The sequence below is a fragment of the Eschrichtius robustus genome, chromosome 3 (genome assembly GCF_028021215.1).
Source record: "Eschrichtius robustus isolate mEscRob2 chromosome 3, mEscRob2.pri, whole genome shotgun sequence".
NCBI lineage: Eukaryota > Metazoa > Chordata > Mammalia > Artiodactyla > Eschrichtiidae > Eschrichtius > Eschrichtius robustus.
Genome location: NC_090826.1, coordinates 177,321,329 through 177,345,781, shown reverse-complemented (window position 1 = coordinate 177,345,781; position 24,453 = coordinate 177,321,329). Strand labels below are relative to the sequence as shown.

The 24,453-nt window shown below is 37.1% G+C and overlaps 1 long non-coding RNA gene across 1 annotated transcript in view; it reads right to left on the bottom strand.

Annotated features, from left to right (window-relative positions):
- Positions 1-1,271: 1,271 nt before the first annotated feature.
- LOC137761635 (uncharacterized) overlaps positions 1,272-24,453 on the bottom strand; it is a 34,979-nt gene continuing 11,797 nt past the window's right edge. Inside the window, exons 2-3 of the long non-coding RNA XR_011073439.1 lie at positions 14,217-14,277; positions 1,272-2,881 (exon numbers count right to left, since the gene is read on the bottom strand). This is a non-coding gene — a long non-coding RNA (uncharacterized lncRNA). The remainder of the gene's footprint in view (positions 2,882-14,216; positions 14,278-24,453) is intronic.

Sequence of the window (24,453 nt, the reverse complement as noted above, 5' to 3'; positions counted from 1 at the left end):
ACAGAATCTTAGAAGTTGGACAAGGGTGGAACTGAAGAGTAGAAAGACAATAGATCTATCACGGACTGTAAAATGAAATGTTTTTGTAAGGGATAATCATCTTCATGGGATCATTTCTTTCAACGTCAAATGGGAATGATTTTGTGCACAGTACTGAATGTTTTTGATTGCTCTTGTTTGAGAAAAGAGAGGGGGGAATAAAAAACTTCCATTAAAAATCTTTGCAGCAAGATTATAAGAAAATAGGGGTTATTTTAACCCTGGAAGGAATCTCAGAGAACATCAAGCTCTAATTATTTAAAGTCGACTCACCAATATAGTAACATTATCTTTGTCAACTTGAATGTAAAGATATAAGAACTACTAAACTCATCAGATATCCAATATCTATTTTCAACAACGACTTCAAGAGAAATTTTCTAAAAATTGTGATTTTCGTTTTTATATCAATGTCAAAACATACATATCAAGAATTTCTCTCAAATTAATGTAATAATGCCTTCAAATTATTTATGTCACTAAGTTTATACTTTTTAGCCTTTGATGTAAGATACTCGACTCCTTCATCAAATGAATATTGAATATTTATTGAATTTCTACTGCTTGGAAGCAATTGGAAAAAATATTGTTATGATATATGTCCATAATTTAAAACTTTAAAACCAAGGGTTGTATGTAATGAAATACAGCAAACGCAGTCTTAATTTATTCAAATCTGCTTTGGGTTTATGTTATTGGGATGACATTAAATTTCATTAAGTGTTGTGATATGTTAAATACCGAGGTAGGTGTTTTCATAGTACCTCTTACATAATCTTCCCAATAATCTTATGAAGCAATATCATCAGACCCATTTAGACTAGAAAACAGAAGTTCTGTTTTTCGTATATATCCATATATAGTTAGTTAGATAAGTAAGAAGTGGATGATCTGAGTCAAAGCCAAGAGTCTTACTTCAAAGCCATGTTCTTTTCTTGCCCCATCACTAACCATTTTTATTCACCCTCATACATAAGGTATTATGCTTTAAAATATTTCCAGTTATCTTTCCAGCAAATAAGCAATTAATCAAAGCTGCAGTAACATTTCCCAGAGTGTGTACCTTTTGATTTTATGTAAGTTCTAAAATATTCTCTCCTTAAAATGAACTCTCCTGATGTTAATTTCCTCACATTTACTTAGAAAAAACAATACTGCCTCACCTAATTCACTGTGCTGTTCTCAGGATCAAATAAATGAATATATGTTGGAATGGCATTTAAGTATTCATTTCTCTTCCCTCACTTCTCTGAGCAAATTCAGAAAATAGACATAAAAGTTGAGCAGTAAGACACAGATATCTTTCTTTTATAACTGGATCGAAGACCAAAGCTTGGAACTGAAATCAACAAGTGTACCCATTCCCAAATTTGATGTTAGCGCCAACTAATGAACTGATTAGAGCTGGTAATGAACTAAAATGTATGCGCATAGAGCATTGCAGTCTGCCACACATTCTGCCAGACATAAAAAAGCAAGAGTTGGATGCGAAGAGATATGTTCTTTGGCCAGTAACCAGAAAGTACAGCATGGGCTCCAACCCAGTTTCCCAGTCACTTACAGAACAGAGGAGAAAAAACACGGACCCTTTCAGAACCAAATAACATGTTACAAGAAATCTAGGCCAGGCATTGTGGTAGAGATTACTAATTCTTGCTCAGTACCAATCCCCTTCTTCTTATACAATAATACATACATACATACGTACATAAGTAAGGCTGAGAAAATGACTGCTCTGGCAAAGCCTCTCTTTCAGCAATGGGGCGACGTGATTAGCTTTTGGGCAAAAGATCTGACTAATGTTGGGTTTTGTCTTTTTATTGAAAAGAATGAGCTTTTCTCTTCCCCCTCCCATCTGTTCACTCCAAACGTGGGCTGGAATGCAGAAGTAAGACACCTGTGATATAACGTAAAGCCTAAGGATGCAAAGGAAGAAATCTGGAAACCACAGGTTTTGAATATCGGCCCTGGATCATCTGTCCTATTTCTTATGCTCAGGGTGAAATAATTTGTCCTGTTAAAAGCAGCATATTGTGGAGGTTCTTGTTACAGCAGCCTAGCAAATAGCCTTACTAATATATATAAGAACAATGAATACTGCTCCAATATTTGAATAAGTCACATGTTCTCCCGTGAGCAGGAGACAATGAGATGGCACTTTTCCCAAAGGAAAAATGCTCTTTTATTTAGGATGGATTTTGCCTTTAAGTAACAGAAATTTTAACAATTTAACAGTGATTAAGAGGGCTAGTAAATCACATCAATGTTTCCCACCCAGTTTCTGAAGCAACGGATAGAAATAAGGACCCAGGCAGAAGGTTAACAAAATATTATCATAAGGCATGTTTTTCTTCTGTTCCTGAACATCAGAGTTAGATTGGTCCAGGGACAGGTGGCCTGTAAAACAACAGGTTTCCACAGAATAAAATCATGTCTCCCGTGGACAACTGTTTCCTAAGAAAATTATGATGGCGTGGTTGTGCACATGTCCAAATCATTATCCAAATACATCAAACATGTAATTATTTCTCCTTCCCTAGAAACCAGTGTGCTAAGAAATTGGTGGAGGCCACGAATATCATACTAGCAGATACACCTACATTTATCTAGTAACATCGGGTGTCAAGAATAATTTCCGTCTCTCCCTGTATTCCAAAACTCATTCTCTATTAACCTATCTCCATAAAACATTGAGCCTATAATCAAACAGAAATATTGTTGTTGTATACTGGGGTAGCTGATGAGTCTTCTTCAGACTCTTAGGAGGTCTTTCCGTCCATACAAACTGCTGCTATGTAGTACATTCCTCAAGGAGTATTGATGGACAAGATGGATTGTGTCTCTAAAAGACAGAAAAATACATCAAAACAGTATGCTTATTAAATCAATCCCAAGAACACTTTATACAAGTCTGAAACTTTTACTTCCAATTTTATTTCTTCTCTCAAATTATATCCACCTTTTCTTTTTCAAACATATTACATCAGTGTTTCAGCTAAGACATTAAAAGTCAGCATGAAAACAATCTGATTTTAAACAGTTAACTGTGGTGGTTTTGGACTGTGTCAACTCAGCTAACGTAGAATTCGGTTTCCCAGAACTCCTTCCCCTCTGTGATTCCAAATCAGAATTGGCCAAAAGAGAAATCTATATTTGGAGAGTGGAAGTAAAGCATCATCTATCTTCTCTTGAGGTCCTAGTGATTAGAAGCAGAGAGAGACAGATGCAGATGTAGCCAGTGGGTTGGTGCCTGCCCTCAATCTACCCCAAGGTCACAGAAAGATGCAGAAGCGCCATCAGGTTCATGGCAGTCCTCATTTCCCTGCCTTATATTTAACCCTTCGTCCTGATGACCAACAACCCCAGGCCCACCTACAGACACAGACAGCAGCCTTCCATAGACCTAATCACCTACTTGCCTTCGTGATCCCACTCTGGCAGGTGGCTATGCCTAGCTTCCCAGATTTCTCTGTAAGCCTTTCTTGTCCACATGCTTTAGCATTTAAATAAAGGCTGCTTAGTGACTTTTCTCTGATAATCCAACTCGCCATTCCAGACCACACTTCCCCTTCTTCCTCCCTTAATTGTGTAAGTTCTGATTACTATAACAAATCAATTATTCCATAGTGCTCATAAGGTTCTCCTTCTCTGAACAAACACTGAGTGATCCGGCAACCTTAGACAAGTACCAAATTGATTATGAATTCCCTACCATTATTGAATTCTGAGGGAGAAATTCATTTGAGAGACTAAATCTCTTTGAAAGTTCAATTTCAAAGGCATAAACATCTGAAAGATTTAATATCTTAAATCAAATTCTATTGCCCTTGTAATTGGAGGTCAAGGAAATTAAAGCCCAATATTCAAACTCTCCAATTACTCATTCTTATTCTCAGCTAGGGAGTTTTTTGAATAACTGGGTAGAATCAGGTTTCTTTCAGCAAATGCAAACCTGGACCCTCTTCTTGGAATACTTATGGTATTTCTGGGGTCTCAGATATTCTATAGGTTAATGCCAAGCTTCCCATAAGTCTTACTAAAAAGGAGTACATATGAGAACACAGATCATGTTGAAGTAAATGAGTGTCATTGTCACTTGGTGAGAGCATGAGCATCTCTTAAAAAAAAACTCTGTATTTTGAAATAATTATATATTCATAGAAAATTATGAAATTAGCACAGAGGGTCTCATGTGCACTTCACCTGGTTTCCCCAAGTGGTTACATCGTAACTAACATAATAAACTAATAAAAATGGGAATGGGACTTAGCACATATTTATTTATACAGAGTTGTGTAATCACCAACACAATCAAGATACACAATATTGCATCACTGCAAAAACCACCCCCCCATGCTATCCCTTTATAGTTACATCCACACACACCCCACCCCTTACCATGCTTAAATCCTGGCAAACACTAATCATTTTTCCATCTCGATAATTTTAAAAATGTTATATCAATTGAATGATATGTGACATTTTGAAATTGTTTTTTTCACTCAGCATGATGTCTTTGAGATCCATGTAAGTTTTCTGCATATCAATAGTTTGCTCCTTTTTATTAATGAGTACTATTCCATGTATGCATATACTACTTTTTAAACTGGTTTATTTAGTCCATTTGCATTTAATGTAATATTTTTTAACATCTTTATTGGACTATAATTGCTTTAAAATGGTGTGTTAGTTTCTGCTGTGGAACAAACTGAATCAGCTATACATATACATACATCCCCATATCTCCTCCCTCTTGCGTCTCCCTCCCACCCTCCCTATCCCACCCCTCTAGGTGAACACAAAGCACCGAGATGATCTCCCTGTGCTATGCCGCTGCTTCCCACTAGCTATCTATTTTACATTTGGTAGTGTATATATGTCCATGCCACTCTCTCACTTCATCCCAGCTTACCCTTCCACCTCCCTGTGTCAACTTCATTCTCAATGTCTGTGTCTTTATGACTGTCCTGCCCCTAGGTTCTTCAGAACCCTTTTTTTTTTTTTTTTTTTTTAGATTCCATATATATGTGTTAGCATACAGCATTTGTTTTACTCTTTCTGACTTACTTCACTCTGTATGACAGTCTCTAGGTCCATCCACCTAACTACAAATAATTCAATTTTGTTTCTTTTTATGGCTGAGTAATATTCCATTGTATATATGTGCCACATCTTCTTTATCCATTCCTCTGTCGATGGACACTTAAGTTGCTTCCATGTCCTGCCTATTGTAAATAGTGTTGCAGTGAACATTGTGGCATATAACCCTTTACGAATTATGGTTTTCTCAGGTATATGCCTAGTAGTGGGATTGCTGGGTCGTATGGTAGTTCTATTTTTAGTTTTTTGAGGAATCTCCATACTGTTCTCCATAGAGGCTGTATCAATTTATATTCCCACCAACAGTGCAAGAGGGTTCCCTTTTCTCCACACCCTCTTCAGCATTTATTGTTTGTAGATTTTTTGATGATGCCATTCTGACATGTGTGAGGTGATACCTCATTGTAGTTTTGATTTGCATTTCTCTAATGATAACTGATGTTGAGCATCCTCTCATGTGTTTGTTGGCAATCTGTATATCTTCTCTGGAGAAATGTCTATTTAGGTCTTCTTCCTATTTTTGGATTGGGTTGTTTGTTTATTTGATATTGAGCTGCATGAGCTACTTGTATATTTTGGAGATTAATCCTTTGTCAATTGCTTCATTTGCAAATATTTTCTCCCATTCTGAGGGTTGTCTTTTCGTCTTGTTTATAGTTTCCTTTGCTGTGCAACAGCTTTTAAGTTTCATTAGGTCCCACCTGTTTATTTTTGTTTTTATTTCCATTTCTTTAGGAGGTGGGTAAAAAAGGATCTTGCTATGATTAATGTCATGGAGTGTTCTGCCTATGTTTTCCTCTGAGAGTTTTAAAGTGTCTGGCCTTACATTTAGGTCTTTACTCCATTTTGAGTTTATTTTTGTATATGGTGTTAGGGAGTGTTCTAATTTCATTCTTCTATGTGCAGCTGTCCAGTTTTCCCAGCACCACTTATTGAAGATGCTGTCTTTTCTCCATTGTATATTCTTGCCTTCTTTATCGAAGATAAGGTGACCATATGTGTGTGGCTTTATCTCTGGGCTTTCTATCCTGTTCCATTGATCTATATTTCTGTTTTTGTGCCAGTACCATACTGTCTTGATTACTTTAGCTTTGTAGTATAGTTTGAAGTCCGGGAGTCTGATTCCTCCAGCTCCATTTTTCTTTCTCAAGATTGCTTTGGCTATTCGGGGTCTTTTGTGTTTCCACACAAATTCTGATATTTTTTGTTCTAGTTCTGTGAAAAATGGCATTGGTAGTTTGATAGGGATTGCATTGAATCTGTAGATTGCTTTGGGTAGTATAGTCATTTTCACAATGTTGATTCTTCCAATCCAAGAACATGGTATATCTCTCCATTTGTTTGTATCATCTTTAATTTCTTTCATCAGTGTCTTATAGTTTTCTGCATACAGGTCTTTTGTCTCCTTAGGTAGGTTTATTCCTAGGTATTTTATTATTTTTGTTGCAAAGGTAAATGGGAGTGTTTCCTTAATTTCTCATTCAGATTTTTCATCATTAATGTACAGGAATGCAAGAGATTTCTGTGCATTAATTTTGTATCCTGTTACTTTACCAAATTCATTGATTAGCTCAAGTATTCTGGTAGCACCGTTAGGATTCTCTATGTATAGTATCATGTCATCTGTAAACAGTGACAGCTTTACTTCTTCTTTTCCATTTTGGATTCCATTTATTTCTTTTTCTTCTCTGACTGCTGTGGCTAAAGCTTCCAAAACTATGTTGAATAATAGTGGTGCGAGTGGGCAAACTTGTCTTCCTCCTGGCCTTAGTGGAAATGTTTTCAGTTTTTCACCTTTGAGAACGATGTTGGCTGTGGGTTTGTCATACATGGCCTTTATTATGTCGAGGTAAGTTCCCTCTATGCCTACTTTCTGGAGGGTTTTTATCATAAATGGGTGCTGAATTTTGTTGAAAGCTTTTTCTGCATCTATTGAGATGATCATATGGTTTTTATCATTCAATTTGTTAATATGGTATATCACATTGATTGATTTGCGTATACTGAAGAATCCTTGCATTCCTGGGATAAACCCCACTTGATCATGGTGTATGATCCTTTTAATGTGCTGTTGGATTCTGTTTGCTAGTACTTTGTAGAGGATTTTTGCACCTATGTTCATCAGTGATGTTGGCCTATAGTTTTTTTGTGGCATCTTTGTCTGGTTTTGGTATCAGGGTGATGGTGGTCTCATAGGATGAGTTTGGGAGTTTTCCTCCCTCTGCTATATTTTGGAAAAGTTTGAGAAGGATAGGTGTTAGCTCTTCTCTAAATGTTTGATAGAATTCACCTGTGAAGCCATCTGGTCCTGGCCTTTTTTTGTTGGAATATTTTTAATCACAGTTTCAATTTCGGTGCTTGTGATTGGTTTGTTTATATTTCCGATTTATTCCTGGGGCAGACTCAGAAGGTTGTGCTTTTCTAAGAATTTGTCCATTTCTTCCAGGTTGTCCATTTTATTGGCATATAGTTGCTTCTAGTATTCTCTCATGATCCTTTGTATTTCTGCCATGTCAGTTCTTACTTCTTTTTCATTTCTAATGCTATTGATTTGAGTCTTCTCCCTTTTTTTCTTGATGAGTCTGGCTAATGGTTTATCAATTTTGTTTATCTTCTCAAAGAACCAACTTTTAGTTTTATTGATCTTTGCTATGTTTCCTTCATTTCTTTTTCATTTATTTCTGATCTAATCTTTATGATTTCTTTCCTTCTGCTAATTTTGGGGATTTTTTGTTCTTCTTTCTCTAATTGCTTTACATGTAAGGTTAGGTTGTTTATTTGAGATGTTTCTTGCTTCCTGAAGTAGGACTGTATTGCTCTAAACTTCCCTCTTAGAACTGCTTTTACCGCATCCCATAGGTTTTGGGTCATTGTGATTTCATTGTCATTTGTTTCTAGGTATTTTTTGATTTCCTCTTTGATTTCTTCAGTGATCTCTTGGATATTTAGTTGTGTATTATTTAGCCTCCATGTGTTTGTGTTTTTTACAGATTTTTTCCTGTAACTGATATCTAGTCTCATAGCATTGTGGTCGGAAAAGATACTTGATATGATTTCAATGTTCTTAATTTTACCAAGGCTTGATTTGTGACCCAAGATATGATCTATCCTGGAAAATGTTCCATGAGCCCTTGAGAAGAAAGTGTATTCTGTTGTTTTTGGATGGAGTGTCCTATAAGTATCAATTAAGTCCATCTTCTTTAATGTGTCATTTAAAGCTTATGTTTCCTTATTTATTTTCATTTTGGGTGATCTGTCCATTGGTGAAAGTGGGGTGTTAAATTCCCCTACTATGATTGTGTTACTGTCGATTACCCCTTTTATGGCTGTTATCATTTGACTTACATGTTGAGGTGCTCCTATGTTGGGTGCATAAATATTTACAATTGTTATATCTTCTTCTTGGATTGAGCCCTTGATCATTATGTAGGGTACCTCTTTGTCTCTTGTAATAGTCTTTATTTTAAAGTCTATTTTGTCTGATATGAGAATTGCTACTTCAGCTTTGTTTTGATTTCCATTTGCACGGAATATCTTTTTCCATCCCCTTTTTCAGTCTGTATGTGTCCCTAGGTCTGAAGTGGGTCTCTTCTAGACAGCATATGTACGGGTCTTGTTTTTGTATCCATTCAGCCAGTCTATGTCTTTTGGTTGGAGCATTTAATCCATTTACATTTAAGGTAATTATCAATATGTATGTTCCTATTACCACTTTCCTAATTGTCTTGGGTTTGTGTTTGTAGGTCTTTTCCTTCTCTTTTGTTTCCTGCCTAGGGAAGTTCCTTTAGCATTTGTTGTAAAGCTGGCTTGGTAGTGCTGTATTATCTTAGCTTTTGCTTGTCTGTAAAGGTTTTAATTTCTCCATCAAATCTGAATGAGATCCTTGCTGGGTAGAGTAATCTTGGTTGTAGGTTTTTCCCTTTCATCACTTTAAATATGTCCTGCCACTCCCTTCTGGCTTGCAGAGTTTCTGCTGAAAGATCAGTTGTTAAGCTTATGGGAATTCCCTTGTATGTTATTTGTTCTTTTTCCCTTTCTGCTTTTAATATTTTTTTTTATTATTAAAATTTTCATAGTTTGATTAATATGTGTCTTGGTGTGTTTCTCCTTGGATTTATCCTGTATGGGACTCTCTGTTTTTCCTGAACTTGATTGACTCTTTCCTTTCCTATATTAGGGAAGTTTCAACTATAATCTCTTCAGATATTTTCTCAGTCCCTTTCTTTGTCTCTTCTTCTTCTGGGACTCCTATAATTCGAATTTTGGTGTGTTTAATGTTGCCCCAGAAGTCTCTGAGACTGTCCTCAATTCTTTTCATTCTTTTATCTTTATTCTGCTCTGTGGTAGTTATTTCCACTATTTTATCTTTCAGGTCACTTATCCATTCTTCTGCCTCAGTTATTTTACTATGATTCCTTCTAGAGAATTTTGGACAGTCAGAACCCTAGGACAAATGGCAAGCAAAGCTATGCAGACAAAATCACACAATGAAGCATACACATACACAGTCACAAAAAGAGAAAAAGAAAAAAATATATACATATTTAAAATTTAAAAAAGGAAGAGAGCAACAAAATCAATAAACAAATCTACCACTGATAATAAGCTCTAAATAAGAAACTAAGATAAACATAAAACCAGAAACAAATTATATGAAGAAGGCAAACCCCAAGTCTACAGTTGCTCCCAGCAGTCCACCACCTCAGTTTTGGGATGATTCATTGTCTATTCAGGTATTCCAGAGATACGGGGTACATCAAGTTGATTGTGGAGATTTAATCTGCTGTTCCTGAGGCTGCTGGGAGAGATTTCCCTTTCTCTTCTTTGTTCACACAGCTCCTGGGTTTCAGCTTTGGATTTGGCCCTGCTTCTGCATGTAGGTCGCCTGAGGGCATCTGTTCCCATGCTCAGACAGGACAGGGTTAAAGTAGCAGCTGATTAGGGGGCTCTGGCTCACTCAGGCCGGGAGGAGGGAGGGGTACAGAATACAGGGCAAGCCTACGGTGGCAGAGGCCAGTGTGACGTTGCAACAGCCTGAGGCGCACCGTGTGTTCTTCCAGGGAAGTTGTCCCTGGATCACGGGACTCTGGCAGTGGCGGGCCGCACAGGCTCCCAGGAGGGCAGGTGTGGAGAGTGACCTGTGCTTCCACCCAGGCTTCTTGGTGGCTGCAGCAGCAGCCTTAGTGTTTCATTCCTGTCTCTGGTGTCCATGCTGATAGCCGTGGCTCACGCCCATCTCTGGAGCTCGTTTAGGTGGTGTTCTGAATCCCCTCTCCTCGTGCACCAGGAAACAATGGTCTCTTGCCTCTTAGGCAGGTCCAGACTTTTTCCTGGACTTCCTCCAGCTAGCAGTGGTGCACTAGCCCCCTTCAGGCTGTGTTCATGCAGCCAACACCAGTCCTCTCCCTGGGATCTGACCTCCGAAGCCCGAGCCTCAGCTCCCAGACCCTGCCCGCCCCGGCGGGTGAGCAGACAAGCCTCTCAGTCTGTTAAGTGCTCACCGGCAGTGATCCTCTGTGCAGGAATCTCTCTGCTTTGCCCTCCGCACCCCTGTTGCTGTGCTCTCCTCCGTGGCTCTGAAGCTCCCCCCTGCCACCCCCATCTCCACCAGTGAAGGGGCTTCCTAGTGTGTGGAAATTTTTCCTCCTTCACAGCTCCCTCCCCAAGGTGCAGGTTCCCTCCTTATTCTTTTGTCTCTGTTTTTTCTTTTTTCTTTTGCCCTACCCAGGTATGTGGTGAGTTTCTTGCCTTTTGGGAAGGCTGAGGTCTTCTGCCAGCATTCAGTAAGTGTTCTGTAGGAGTTGTTCCACATGTAGATGTAGTTTTGATGTATTTATGGGGAGGAAATTGATCTCCATGTCTTACTCCTCCACCATCTTGAAGGTGCCCCCTAATGTAATTTTTAAATGTGTAAACTTATGTCTGATGTTTTCTTTTTTGTTTTCTGTTTGTTTTATTTTTCATTTTTTTCTATTTTCCCTTTCTAGCTTTCATATGAATAATTTGAACTTTAACAAAAATTGAAATTGATTTATCTATACTGTTTATGAATGTATTATTTGTAATGCTATTCTTTATTCTTTGCTTTAGGTTTTACTTTATAAATACATAACTTAGCAAAGTGTACTGATGTTGACATTTTACCAGTTTGAGGTAAATGTAAAAATCTTACCTCTCTATGTCCCTTGACCTTTCCCAACTTATAATGCAATTGTCATAAACATTTCCTCTACATATATTAAAGCTACATTAGATATTGTGACATAAATCTTCTACCATATACAATTTGCTATAGATGCTTGAAAAATATATCCTATATATAGAATGCATTCTAGACTATCTTGTTCTAAGTTCAAAGTGCTTATGTTTTTCTCACTGAATGTAGAATTACTACAGCTGCTTGTCTATGCTTTCAAAATGTTACATATTTACACATTTACTGAATGCTCTCAGAAATTTTTCATCTTAGAAACAATAGGCCCAAAAAAGTTTTATAAATAATTAATAAGATATTTAAGATGAGAATCTAAATATTTTATATCACGCATGTGATGAGTTAATTCCTCTTTATATTGTTCTTTTCCATGTTTGTAATCTGTAGAAATAAAAATTTAGGTCCAAAGGGCTACTGAAAAAGAAGACTATCATAGAATTCACATTTACTGCAAATATTCACAGGACCTTCAGTGAAGCATTTTGGTAATATTTAAACATATACTAGAAATGAGACATCAATAATCCCTAAATATTTAAGCACTCTCTTGAGAATCAATACAATTTTCAAATTAACTCCTTTCCTGGCTTAATTAATGCACAGTACATATAAATGTATGAAGTCTATGTGACATCAGATTTGCATAAAGTGAAATGCATATTTTCATTATTTATATCTTCCTTCTCCATACAGGAGAGACCTGAATATTGAAAAATATTATGTAAATGTTTAAGGCATGCTAAATGACTATGTTTACATGAAAGTCCTAATAAGGTCGTGGTAAATCAAATATTATTTCCTACAGCATTATTATGTCATAATAATATTTGCTAAGTTTAAAAAAATAAAATAATTTTTTAAAGAACAGTGATATAAGCAAAGAGAGGTTTTAGCTCTGACATATAAAGTGCTTGAAAGTCACCACTCCCATCTTCACAAGAAATCTTCTGAACAAATTGAAAGTCAATGACTTTTTTTAGATTCATCAGAGAATTGAGGTCACAGGGTAAACTGCAGAAACCCAAAGACATAAAGAAAATCTTGAAAAAAGCTAGAGAAAAAGGACCTTACCTATACAGAAGCAAGGAAAACAATTACACTGAATGCCTCCTGAGAAAACATGCAAACAGGAATAGAGTGAAATGAAATTGTTGATGCATTGAAAGAAAAGTATCACCACTGTAGAATTCTTTTTTTTTTTTTCTTTTTTTGGCTGTGCTGCCATGCAGCTTGTGGGATCTTAGTTCCCCAATCAGGGATCAAACCCAGGCTCTCAGCAGTGAAGGTGCAGAATCCTAACCACTGGACTGCCACAGAATTCCCACCAATGTAGAATTCTATATTAAGCAAAATTATCCTTCAAAAGCCAAGAAGAAATAAAACTTTTTCAGATAAAAAAGTAAACAAAATATTTAATTTTTCTTATTCTTATAATAATGACTTAATTGATAACTATTTGCTCAAAATAATAATAAGAAACAATGTATTGAGTGATAATGATATATGGATAAATGATATTAATGACAACAGTATCACAGAGTTTTGAGGGAGGAATTGGGAATACTCTACTATAAGGTGCCTGCAGTACCTGGGAAGTAGTACTGCAACCGTGAAAAATTAAATTAAAGACAGGAAATATGCTAAGAAAGGGCAGAAAATGGAGTGATGAGATGCTCAACTAAAACTGGAGATGGCAGAGAAAGAGAAGAAAATAATACAGATACAGTCTCTTTGAGGGATTAAAGACAAATATGAGACATAAACTCACTCTTAAAAAGTTGTCTTTCTTGGGATTTTAGTTGTTGAACAAATGATGATTTTAATTGTCAATAATTTTATTATCACATGAGGCAAAATATATAAAAATTCAGGAAGCAGAAAAAGACTTACTGCTAAATGATTGTCACAGATAATGAGTGATGCATTTCTCAATAACTTGTACTGATCTGGAAAGCTTTAATAAAAGTCATGATTTTTAGATGCAAGTATAAAAATGAACTTGGATAGATTTTTTAAAGAAAGAAAAAATCCTCTGCAAAGTGTAAAAGAGAAAAAAAGCAGTAGAATTTTAAGGAGGTGTTCATTACAAAGTGAGTGAGAAACCATTTTGCTAAGATTACATCAAATTGTGATGGGTCTTGTAAACTCTGCCTAGCTATGCTAAGGGATTTCAGCTTCTTTGGGTAGTAAATTGTGAAATATTGATTTTGCAGGAGGGAAAATGTTAACAGCACTTCAGCGTACACGTAAAAATCAATATTTTACAATAATGACAGTAATGCTCACATATACTGGAAAGAGGAAAAAATGTAAACTGTGGGAAAATTTCAGTTCGAAGTCCCAGAGATAATAAGTGAAAAGCTTTCTAGAAGAGATGCGGGTGAAAACAGTTCACACGGAGATGAATCTGAGTGAATAGGGAATGAGGCAGAATCTTTTTCTTTCTAAAACTGTGAATGGGAGCTTAAATGTTTGAATACATGGGTTGAGTGTCAGTTTCCGAGAGACACAGGCAGGAACAATAGGAGATAAAAAAAAGAAACAAATATTAAGAATGGGTTGAAGGTGTAATGATAAAAGAAAAATTGACAATGGTTTTTAGTAGACTAAGAAAACTTAGGGGCATATCCAGAAGTAAACTATAACATTAGAAGAGGAAAGAAATAACCAGGATTTTGCTTCTAAAATGATTAGAATGATTTCATATCATGAGGAGCAGGGGGAGCTGCTTCAAGGCTTTGCTGCTGCTCACAATTCAATGATCATAATTATTTATAAAATGATATGGTCCTACCTAAGTAGCATTAAAATTAGTAAGTATGTTTAAATGTTCACAGAAAACATTATATTCTATTGTACTTACTGCTATGGTGTTGGGCTTTACTATGATCAGTCTTCTTTATTCGAGTATGGAGTATATGTGCCTGTTGAGAAAAAGTAAATTACACAAGAATTAAGGTATTATAAGGGGGTCATTCAGAGTTGTCAAGTCAGCGTGAATAAAGAATACAAATATTTACTAAGAAATTACTATTATGGGGTTCAGTTTCACAGTAATCTCATAAAGTCAACAAGAGAGAAATGTGTATGCTGGATATCCAATTTTATAATTTTCAAATAAGTATGGGTTGGATATATTTATAGCATACAAAAATAATTCTATAGAATAACACAGGGTTAAAGATTTACCAGCATTTTGGGATATGCATTGTCCAATTAATGTATATTGTATAAATTTTACAATTTAATATTTCACTGTGCAAAAGATTGGCTTAAATGGGAATGTTTACTATATCGAATTGAGCCAGATAACTTAATGATATTTTTGTAGTCCTCAAAATCAATGAGATTCTTAAGACATAATAGAGATAAATGCAATTAAACAAAATGCTTTAAGGCTGCTATTCTTAAATTTGTAACTTCTATAGCTACAAAAATTCTCTTCATTTAAAAGGCTTTCAAATAAATGTTATTTAGAGTATAACACATTTTTTTTCTAAATTCTATACCAAGCAATAAAGTAAAAGTACTAAATATGAGAATTACATGAGACTATATTAAACTAAATATATAATGTCCCAGAAAGTAATAACTTACGACTTATTCAAAATAATAAAAATGGCCGGCTTGAAAGCAAAGCTTCTGACTTTAACTACACTGCTCTTTCCATTATGACATTCCATCATGAGAATTAGCCTTGGAAAGAAAGACCAAATATTTCATCTTGAGATAAAAAAGAGAAGAATAAGGGTGAAGATACAGAAAAATGCTGACATTGGGAATAAGCAATTTCAGCTAACTTAGTTTTGTAGGCCCAAATTGTTTCAGTAAAATAGAAGTTAAGATCACCTGAAAACAGGGCTTGTAAAAAGTGAAATTTCTGCGACAACTGCTATAAATTTAATTGGGAGAGAATTGGAGGTGAAGGATAGGTATGTCGCACTGAATCCTTTGTAACTAACCTAGATTCAAACAGAAAACAAATGGTGATTCTAAATTCTACTTTTGTCTGCAAATTTGACTCCATGTGAATAAAAGGATTCCAGGGTTACAATGCATGATCAAGTGGAACTACAAAGAAATCAGTGGATTAAATGTAGGTTGAGGCTATGTGATTTGGTCTATTAAAGTGTAATAGAGTTGCTATAAAAATAAAAGAGGATATGAGAAAAGATAAGCATTGGTAGCCAGAATTAAAAATTAGAAACCTAAGATGTGGTATATGTGTGTGTGTGTGTGTGTGTGTGTGTACATATTTCAGTTATAAGGAGGAAGAACATCCTCCTGTTTGCAACAACATAGATGGACCTTGAGAAAATTTTGCTAAGTGAGATAAATCAGACAAAGACAAGTCCTTATGATATCACTATATGTGGAATCTAAAAAAACCAAACTCATAAAAACAGAGAGTAAAATGGTGGTGGTAGTGGGGTGGACGGATAGGACAGATGCCATTTAAGGGTACAAACTTGCAATGAGTAGTAAATAAGCCCTAGAGTTCTAATGCACACTCTAGTGAATACAGACAATAATACTGTATTATAATCATCTAACTTGCTAAGAGACTAGAACGTAATTATTCCAAGCACTGCAAAGAAATGATAATTATATAATGTATCTAATAGAGATGCTAATTATTGCTACAAAGCAATCATATGACAATGTATAAATATATCAAATTAACATGTTGGAACCTTATATTTACACAATGTTATGTGTCAAATATATTTCAATAAAAAAGAAAGTTATACCCAGTGTGTAACGCATGTATGTGGAAAATATTTAAGAACATTTGTAATAAAGATGTTTTCTAAGAAAGCTAGAAAAAAATAAAGGAACGGAAATTAGAAAGCTGATTTTAGGTTTAAAGTATTGAAAGTAAATAATTTCAAGTTGATAACAGTATATGATAGAATCATCTTAAAGGACGGTAAACCCAGGATATAGAATAAGATGATTGGTGTTGATAAGGCAAGAAACAGTGGGGAAAAAGAGTGAACATATTTTGAATGTTTACATTGAAGTCATCAGTATTAATAACAGGTATTTTACAAGGAACACAGTAAACTAGATTCTGGAGTCCTCAAGAAAGTTAGAAATCCCACATATTTTTTTATGTTTGGGAGAGGCAACCTGGGCAAATATGATCGCTTCCAAGGGAGGAAGGAAGAGTATCAATAGTAGCTGAATAATTACTTGGAATCAACAATGAACAGCAGAGAGAAGGCAATTACTGTTCCTAAACCCTCAGGTATGGAGGAGAAAAAGAAACAGCAGGCTCCACTGGAGAGAGTTCAAGCCAAATTTCATAAGGTATAAGAATAGAAATAACATTTCAGAAAAAGAAATCCACATCAGGATGCTCGTTGGAGATAGAACATAATTTCTACAGAATAGAAGGAAAGCAAGGAGCAATGAGGTAAACAAAAAGAAAAAAGCCCCAGGAGGAGTGGGCTCAAGTAAGTACATCTCAAATTTAAGTAACTCAAAGGAAAAACCTTGTCTAGGCTCATAAAAACGAGTGGCAAAACACAAACAAGAAATTATCCTTGCATCCATTTGTAAAACCTGACATGGTCCCTGTCAACTGCACACTCCATAAATGCTTGTTGAGTAGGTTGAACCTGGAATTTGGGTGCAACCATGGGAAAAAGATGATGATTCTTTTGAAACTCTTTTTTATTTAGGTTAATGACTGCTCATATTTTTTTTTAAATGGGGACCTAGAGAAAGTAGATGACTCCAAGTTCCACTTAAGATAATAAATGGAAGGAGCTTCAAGATGGTGGAAGAGTAAGACGTGGAGATCACCTTCCTCCCCACAAATATATCAGAAATACATCTACATGTGGAGCAACTCCTACAGAACACCTACTGAACGCTGGCAGAAGACCTCAGACCTCCCCAAAGGAAAGAAACTCCCCAAGTACCTGGGAAGGGTAAAAGAAAAAAGAAAAAACAGAGACAAAAGAATAGGGACGGGACCTGCGCCAGTGGGAGGGAGCTGTGAAGGAGGAAAGGTGTCCACACACTAGGAAGTCCCTTCACTGGTGGAGACGGGGATGGCGGGGGGAAGCTTCAGAGCCACGGAGGAGAGCGCAGCCACAGGGGTGCGGAAGGCAAAGCGGAGAGATTCCCGCACAGAGAAGCGGTGCCAACAGGCACTCACCAGCCCGAGAGGCTTGTCTGCTCACCCGCCGGGGCGGGCGGGGCTGGGAGCTGAGGCTCGGGCTTCGGTCAGATCGCAGGGAGAGGACTGGGGTTGGCGGCGTGAACACAGCCTGAAGGGGGCTAGTGCGCTACAGCTAGCCAGGAGGGAGTCCGGGAAAGAGTCTGGACCCGCCTAACAAGCAAGAAACTTTTTCTTGCCTCTCTGTTTCCTGGTGCGCGAGGAGAGGGGATTCAGAGCGCCGCATAAACGAGCTCCAGAGATGGGCGTGAGCCGCGGCTATCAGCGCGGACCCCAGAGACGGGCATGAGATGCTAAGGCTGCTGATGTCGCCACCAAGAAGCCTGTGTGCGAGCACAGGTCACTATCCACACCACCCCTCCCGGGAGCCGGTGCAGCCCGCCACGGCCAGGCTCCCGTGATCTGGGGACAACTTCCCCGGGAGAACGCATGGCGCGTCTCAGGCTGCTGCAACGTCACGACGCCTCTACGGCTGCAGGCTCGCCCCGCCTCCTCCGTACCCCTCCCTCCCCCCAGCCTGAGTGAGCCAGAGCCCCCGAAGCAGCTGCTCCTTTAACCCCGTCCTGTCTGAACGAAGAACAGACGCCCTCAGGCGACCTACACGCAGAGGCGGGTCCAAATCCAAAGCTGACCCCCGGGAGCTGTGCGAACAAAGAAGAGAAAGGGAAATCTCTCCCAGCAGCCTCAGGAGCAGCGGATTAAATCTCCACCATCAACTTGATGTGCCTGCATCTGTGGAATTCCTGAATAGACAACGAATCATCCCAAATTGAGAAGGTGGACTTTGGGAGCAATGATATATATATATATTTCCCTTTTTCTCTTTTTGTGAGTGTGTATGTGTATGCTTCTGTGTGTGATTTTGTCTGTATAGCTTTGCTTTTACTATTTGTCCTAGGGTTCTGTCTGTCCGTTTTTTGTTTTTTGTTTTTGTTTTTTTTAATATAGTTTTTAGCACTGGTTATCATTAGTGGATTTAATTTTTGGTTTGGTTGCTCTCTTCTTTCTTTCCTTCTTCTTTTTATTAATTTTTAATTTTTTAATACTTATTTTTTATTTTAATAACTATTTTATTTTATTTTATTTTACCATTTTCAGTTTTTCTTTCTTTTTTCTCCCTTTTATTTTGATTCGAGCAGATGACAGGCTCTTGGTGCTCCAGCCAGGCATCAGGGCTGTGCCTCTGAGGTGGGAGAGCCAAGTTCAGGACATTGGTCCACCAGAGACCGCCCAGCTTCATGTAATATCAAACGGCGAATATCTCCCAGAGATCTCCATCTCAACGCCAAGACCCAACTCCACTCAATGACCAGCAAGCTACAGTGCTGGACATGCTATGCCAAACAACTAGCAAGACAGGAACAAAACCCCACCCATTAGCAGAGACTAAAATCATAATAAGGTCACAGACACCCCAAAACACACCACCAGACGTGGACCTGCTCACCAGAAAGACAAGATCTAGCCTCATGCATCAGAACACAGGCACTAGTCCCCTCCACCAGGAAGCCTACACAACCCACTGAACCAACCTTACCCACTGGGGGCAGACACCAAAAACAACGGGAACTACGAACCAGCAGCCTGCAAAAAGGAGACCCAAAACACAGTAAGTTAAGCAAAATGAGAAGACAGGGAAATACACAGCAGATGAAGGAGCAAGGTAAAAACCCACCAGACTTAACAAATGAAGAGGAAATAGGCAGTCTAACTGAAAAAAAGAATTCAGAATAATGATAGTAAAGATGATCCAAAATCGTGGAAATAGAATAGAGAAAAGTCAAGAAACATTTAACAAAGACCTAGAAGAACTAAAGAGCAAACAAACAATGGTGAACAACACAATAAATGAAATTAAAAATTTTCTAGAAGAGATCAAGAGCAGAATAACAGAGGCAGAAGAACGGATAAGTGACATGGAAGATAAAATAGTGGAATTAACTACTGCAGAGCAGAATAAAGAAAAAAGAATGAAAAGAAATGAGGACAGTCACAGAGACCTCTGGGACAACATTAAACGCACCAACATTTGAATTATAGGGGGCCCAGAAGAAGAGAAAAAGAAAGGTACTGAGAAAATATCTGAAGAGATTATAGTTGAAAACTCTCCTAACATGGGAAAGGAAATAGTTAATCAAGTTCAGGAAAGGCAGAGAGTCCCATACAGGATAAATCCAAGGAGAAAAATGCCAAGACACATATTAATCAAACTATCAAAAATTAAATACAAAGAAAAATTATTAAAAGCAGAAAGGGAAAAACAACAAATAACATACAAGGGAATCCCCATAAGGTTAACAGCTGATCTTTCAGCAGGAACTCTGCAAGCCAAAAGGGATTGGCAGGACATATTTAAACTGATGAAAGGGAAAAACCTACAACCAACATTACTTTACCCAGCAAGGATCTGGTTCAGATTTGACGGAGAAATTAAAACCTTTACAGACAAGCAAAAGCTAAAAGAATTCAGCACCACCGAGTCAGCTTTACAACAAATGCTAAAAGAACTTCTCTAGGCAGGAACACAAGAGAAGGAGAAGACCTACAATAACAAACCCCAAACAATTAATAAAATGGTAATAGGAACCTACATATTGATAATTACCTTAAATGTAAATGGATTAAATGCTCCAACCAAAAGACATAGAGTGGCTGAATGGATACAAAAACAAGACCTGAATATATGCTGTCTAGAAGAGACCCACTTCAGACCTAGGGACACATACAGACTGAAAGTGAGGGGATGGAAAAAGATATTCCATGCAAATGGAAATCAAAAGAAAGCTAGAGTAGCAATTCTCATATCAGACAATATAGACTTCAAAAAAAAAAAGGCTACTACAAGAGACAAAGAAGGACACTACATAATGATCAAGGGATCAATCCAAGAAGAAGATATAACAATGGTAAATATTTATGCACCCAACATAGGAGCACCTCAATACATGAGGCAAATACTGACAGCCTTAAAAGGGGATATCGACAGTAACACAATCATAGTACGGGACTTTAACACCCCACTTTCACCAATGGACAGATCATCTAAAATGAAAATAAATAAGGAAACACAAGCTTTAAATGTTACATTAAACAAGATGAACTTAATTGATGTTTATAGGACATTCCATCCAAAAACAACAGAATAAATTTTCTTCTCAAGTGCTCATGGAACATTCTCCAGGATAGATCATATCTTGGGTCACAAATCAACCCTTGGTAAATTTACGAAAATTGAAATCGTATCAAGTATCTTTTCTGACCACAACGCTATAAGACTAGATATCAATTACAGGAAAAAATCTGGAAAAAATACAAACACATGGAGGTTAACAATACACTACTTAATAACCAAGAGATCACTAAAGATATCAAAGAGGAAATCAAAAAATACCTAGAAACCAATGACAATGAAAACACGATGACCCAAAACCTATGGGATGCAGCAAAAGCAGTTCTAAGAGGGAAGTTTATAGCAATGCAGTCCTACTTAAGAAACAAGAAACACCTCAAATAAACAACCTAACCTTACACCTAAAGCAATTACAGAAAGAAGAACAAAAAAACCCCAAAGTTAGCAGAAGGGAAGAAATCATAAAGATCAGAGCGGAAATAAATGAAAAAGAAATGAAGGAAACGATAGCAAAGATCAATAAAACTAAAAGCTGTTTCTTTGAGAAGATAAACAAAATTGATAAACCATTAGCCAGACTCAGCAAGAAAAAAAGGGAGAAGACACAGATCAATAGAATTAGAAATGAAAAAGGAGAAGTCACAACTGACACTGCAGAAATACAAAGGATCATGAGAGATTACTACAAGCCAATAAAATGGACAACCTGGAAAAAATGGACAAATTCTTAGAAATGCACAACCTTCCGAGACTGAACCAGGAAAAAATAGAAAATATGAACAGACCAGTCACAAGCACTGAAATTGAAACTGTGATTAAAAATCTTCCAACAAAAAAAAGCCCAGGACCAGATGGATTCACAGGCGATTTCTATCAAACATTTAGGGAAGAGCTAACACCTATCCTTCTCCAACTCTTCCAAAATATAGCAGAGGGAGGAACACTCCCAAACTCATTCTACGAGGCCACCATCACCTTGATACCAAAGCCAGACAGAGGTGTCACAAAGAAAGAAACCTACAGGCCAATATCACTGATGAACATAGATGCAAAAATCCTCAACAAAATACTAGCAAGGAGAATCCAACAGCACATTAAAAGGACTATACACCATGATCAAGTGGGGTTTATCCCAGGAATGCAAGGATTCTTCAATATACACAAATCAATCAATGTGATACACCATATTAACAAATTGAAGGAGAAAAGCCATATGATCATCTCAATAGATGCAGAGAAAGCTTTCGACAAAATTCAACACCCATTTATGATAAAAACCTTCCAGAAAGTAGGCATAGCGGGAACTTACCTCAACATAATAAAGGTCATATATGACAAACCCACAGCCAACATCATTCTTAATGGTGAAAACCTGAAACCATTGCCACTAAGATCAGGAACAAGACAAGTTTGCCCACTCTCACCACTATGATTCAACATAGTTTTGGAAGTGTTAGCCACAGCAATCAGAGAAGAAAAAGAAATAAAAGGAATCCAAATCGGAAAGGAAGAAGTAACGCTGTCACTGTTTGCAGATGACATGATACTATACATAGAGAATCCTAAAGATGCTACCAGAAAACCACTAGAGCTAATCAGTGAATTTGATAAAGTAGCAGGATAAAAAATTAATGCACAGAAATCTCTTGCATTCTTATACACTAATGAGGAAAAATCTGAAAGTGAAATTAAGAAAACACTCCCATTTACCATTGCAACAAAAAGAATAAAATACCTAGGAATAAGCCTACCTAAGGAGACAAAAGACCTGTATGCAGAAAACTATAAGACACTGATGAAACAAATTAAAGATGATACAAACAAATGGAGAGATATACCATGTTCTTGGATTGGAAGAATCAACAGTGTGAAAATGACTATACTACCCAAAGTTATCTACAGATTCAATGCAATCCCTATCAAACTATCACTGGCATTTTTCTCAGAACTAGAACAAAAAATTTCACAATTTTTATGGAAACAATAAAGACCCCGAATAGCCAAAGCAATCTTGAGAAAGAACAACAGAGTGGGAGGAATCAGGCTCTCTGACTTCAGACTATACTACCAAGCGACTGTAATCAAGACAGTATGGTACTGGCACAAAAACAGAGATATAGATCAATGGAACAGGATAGAAAGGCCAGAGATAAACCCATGCACGTATGGTCACCTTATCTTTGATAAAGGAGGCAAGAATATACAATGAAGAGAAGACAGCCTCTTCAATAAGTGGTGCTGGGAAAACTGGACAGCTACATGTAAAAGAATGAAATTAGAACACTTCCTAACACCATACACAAAAATAAACTCAAAATGTATTAAAGACCTAAACGTAAGGCCAGACACTATCAAACTCTTAGATGAAACATAGGCAGAACACTCCATGACATAAATCACAGCAAGATCCTTTTTGACCCACCTCCTAGAGTAATGGAAATAAAAACAAAAATAAACAAATGGAACCTCATGGAACTTAAAAGCTTTTGCACAGCAAAGGAAACCATAAAGAAAACGAAAAGACAACCCTCAGAGTGGTAGAAAATATTTGCAAATGAAGCAACTGACAAAGGATTAATCTCCAAAATTTACAAGCAGCTCATGCAGCTCAATATCAAAAAAACAAAAAAACACAATCCAAAAATGGGCAGAAGACATAGACATTTCTCCAAAGAAGATATACAGATTGCCAACAAACACATGAAAGAATGCTCAACATCATTAATCATTAGAGAAATGTAAATCAAAACTACAATGAGTTATCATCTCACACCAGTCATAATGGCCAACATCAAAAAATCTACAAACAATAAATGCTGGAGAGGGTGTGGAGAAAAGGGATCCCTTTTGGACTGTTGGTGGGAATGTAAATTGATACAGCCACTATGGGGAACAGTATGGAGGTTCCTTAAAAAACTAAAAATAGAACTACCATACGACCCAGCAAACCCACTACCTGGCATATACCCTGAGAAAAGCATAACTCAAAAAGAGTCATGCACCACAATGTTCATTTCAGCTCTATTTACAATAGCCAGGACACGGAAGCAACCTAAGTGTCCATCGACAGAGGAATAGATAAACAAGATGTGGCACATATATACAGTGGAATATTACTCAGCCATAAAAAGAAATGAAATTGAGTTATTTGTTGTGAGGTGGATGGACCTAGAGTCTGTCGTACAGAGTGAAGTAAGTCAGAAAGAGAAAAACAAATACCGTATGCTAACACGTATATATGGAATCTAAAAAAAAAAAAAAAAAAAAAAAAAAGGTCATGAAGAACCTAGGGGCAAGACGGGAATAAAGACACAGACCTACTAGAGAATGGACTTGAGGACACGGGGAGGGGGTAGGGTAAGCTGGGACGAAGGGAGAGAGTGGCATGGACATATATACACTACCAAATATAAAACAGATAGCTAGTGGGAATCAGCTGCATAGCACAGGGAGATCAGCTCAGTGCTTTGTGACCACCTAGAGGGGTGGGATAGGGAGGGTGAGAGGGAGGGAGATGCAAGCGGGAAGAGATATGAGGATATATGTATATGTATAACTGATTCACTTTGTTATAAAGCAGAAACTAACATACCATTTTAAAGCAATTATACTCCAATAAAGATGTTAAAAAAAATAATAAATGGAAAAGGTTTTAAACATTAATGAAATATGTTGCTTAAAATATTAATTGAAATCAAGAGAGTAAATATCATGTCACAGTTTTCACCATCAGACCCAATATGGAGTACTGAGTTCAGATCTGGGCAGCACATTTAAAAT